This window comes from Cyprinodon variegatus, unplaced genomic scaffold, assembly GCF_000732505.1.
Source record: "Cyprinodon variegatus isolate N-32 unplaced genomic scaffold, C_variegatus-1.0 Scaffold1285, whole genome shotgun sequence".
In the NCBI taxonomy this organism is placed as follows: domain Eukaryota; kingdom Metazoa; phylum Chordata; class Actinopteri; order Cyprinodontiformes; family Cyprinodontidae; genus Cyprinodon; species Cyprinodon variegatus.
Window position 1 is genome coordinate 101,780 of NW_015151738.1, and position 2,725 is coordinate 104,504.

A 2,725-nucleotide genomic window follows, 5' to 3' on the forward strand; every position below is an offset into this window, starting at 1 on the left:
TATACTTATATGTGTTTGTGATTGGCTAAATCATTTTCTCTCCCTACATGTCCAAGACTGCAGCGGTTCTGGATTGGAGTTTGTAATATGTCAGTACGTTCTATTGTTATTGAAAAGGTGTCTGTTGTAGTAGTGTTATTGTTTTATTGCCCAGCAACTAGCCGTGTGTTGATGTTCTCTATGAAGAGTTAAAAGGGGCAAAAATAAATAAATGTTTCAGTATACAGATAAGCATGAATGCACCCTGAAATTGCAAATAAATTTAGCTTGAAAGACATATATTAAATAAATAACTATATATATATATATATATAATAAAAATATACCTTTGAATAATGGAAATGGACAACTAACGGATTAAATGTGCCATTAAAATTTTTGTATACCTTTAGAATTTGACATTAAATAATTGAAAGACATTTTTTAAATAAATGGATCATTTTCAATATACCTATATTTATTTTATGTATTGCATGGTTTAATTTGAAGTGGGTGGGATCAGGGTCCAGGCAGTTTCTATAGAGACCCTGAGGACTGATTAGATGCTTCGCACTGAGCAACTGAAGACAAATTCTCTTTTGTTTATTTTGATAAGCTTCATATTTTAGCTGGAAACTAGAAATAACATCAATACAATAGTTTCATTTCCTCCTCTGCCTCATCACCCCTGCCCTCAGAGGTCAACATAGCTCACCTTATTAATAAGGATTTGCTTTTAATGCTGTCTGTGAAAAGAAATGAAACTTTGAATTGAATTTGTCACTACTGAAATATTTTTCGGCTACACCCAACCGCTTCTGGTAGCTCTCGGTTTGCACACCGTGCCTGAGGCCAGGCCCTTTCCTGGAAAGAGAGACTGTGTCTGTAGCTGAGAAGCAGCAACAGACAGAGCGAGGATTTTAGTTTCACTTTCATTTCTCCCTCAGCTGGCTGCCTGGATCACAGTGAGAGAAGGGAGGGGAGGAGCGGGGGAGGTATATAAACCAAAGCAGGAAGTTGGCAGCTCAGTGTTTGACATGGTTAAAGAGGTGCACCGTAGATGTGGTTTGTTTTGAAGAAGAAGGTGAGACAAATATTTTTATTATATACAGGTGTTGCTTAGAGCCAGGCTTGCTGCTGTGGGGTTAAAACCTGTTTCAATATAAAGTGGATTTTGAGGATTTTCTCTTAGAGTTTAAAGCTGCTGGGTAACATCATTTAAAGCGTTCACTCTTTATTGTTGTTTGTTGTTCTACTGTCAATCTTTATCCTAAGCAGTTAGGGTAAAATGACTCACATTTTCTGAGAATATTTATCCACAGTTAATTGCAAACAAAAGGTTGGCTTACAGCAGGTTGGGTGTGTTTTGTTCTGTCATATTTTATATTCCTCTTCTATCTCCCTGTAAAACTGGTTTTACCGATACAATACCAGTTTTGTAGCTTTGAGTATTAACCTGTAGTTACAATATTAGCTTCAATCATAAACACTTTTATTACACATTCTGTTGCGGTCAGTGGTGTCAAAAGCACACATTTGTTACTTAAGTAGAAGTATAGATACTGCAGTTTAAAAACAGTGGTAAAAGTTGAAGAATCAACTTGACCTTTTTACTCAAGTAAAAGTGGAAAAGTATGTGCTACAAAAAATATGTAAAGTATAAAAGTATAAAGTAACCTTTAAAAGAAAGTACAGATACTTGTGTGAAAATGTAATGAGTAGAAGTCAGAAGTAGGAGGAAAAATAAGTAATGGAGTAAAGTATAGATACATAAAAAGTGTACTTAAGTACAGTAACAAAGTATTTGTACTTTTTTACTTGACACCTCAGAGCGTGGTGTTAGAAAAGCCTTGATTAAAGTTTTCCTAATCAAACAGAGAATATTAATCCACAACAGTATGTATGAGAACAGGTCATAAATAAATTTAAAAGATGTTTGCTCTTTTTTCGGGCTTTGTTGGGTTTGTTTTTCTTGTTTTTTTTTTTGTTTGTTTTTTTGTTTGTCTCAGAAGTTTTCCTCTGACTAATAAAGCCAGACCGGTTGATCCTAAATGCAAAGCTAAATAAGCCGCTCAGTTGATGTTCTTTAGCAACATACGTTCCTTAAACCTGCGACAGCCGGTGTATGGGTCATCATCTCTGTTGCCACAGCAGCGTACATTTGTTTTCCTTTCATTGGAAAAGCAGACTGGATCCCCTCTGATGAAATCCTAATCATTACTGACAGCCTTTTGTTTTATTCAGCTAATTCAGTCTGACTCTGGTTGCATTGTACACTAGTTTAATTAGACTTGCTTTGAAATGTTACCAAACATTTAAAACAATATATATTTGTCTAATTCTATGGTATATAGGGACATTTCTTTTCCTTGTTTGCCAGTGATACATGTATACAATTGCTGGGTCTCAAAGTTCACATGTTTTTAATGCTCTTGTCATATAATGTTTAAATTTGTCACACATCTAATGTAGCTGTCTTAGTTTTTAGTGCTATGGGAGACGATCCCAAAAGGAAAATAACAACCCAGCATCGCCTTTAATATCAGATACATAAGGCAGGAAATAGAGACACAGAAGTTACTCATTAATTATTTTATTTTATTTTTATTACTCAGTCAATAACTAACTTTGAGTTGTTTTATTTCGATAAACAAAGTAGTCTGATTCTTGTAGAAAGGTCATTATTCGGCCGTGAATAATGACCTGTGTTGCGTTGAGGGAAGTGTGGGTTTATACAGTAGTACAG

The 2,725-nt window shown here is 34.9% G+C and overlaps 1 protein-coding gene across 3 annotated transcripts in view; it reads left to right on the plus strand.

Moving 5' to 3' along the window:
- LOC107102637 overlaps window positions 1-2,725 on the plus strand; it is a 64,075-nt gene that overhangs the window by 5,842 nt on the left and 55,508 nt on the right. The window contains exon 3 of one of the 3 annotated variants that reach the window (XM_015402020.1): window positions 927-1,063. The exons of the other annotated variants lie outside the window; for them this stretch is intronic. The gene's annotated coding sequence lies outside the window, so the exon portion shown is untranslated. The remainder of the gene's footprint in view (window positions 1-926; window positions 1,064-2,725) is intronic. 3 annotated transcript variants of the gene reach the window in all.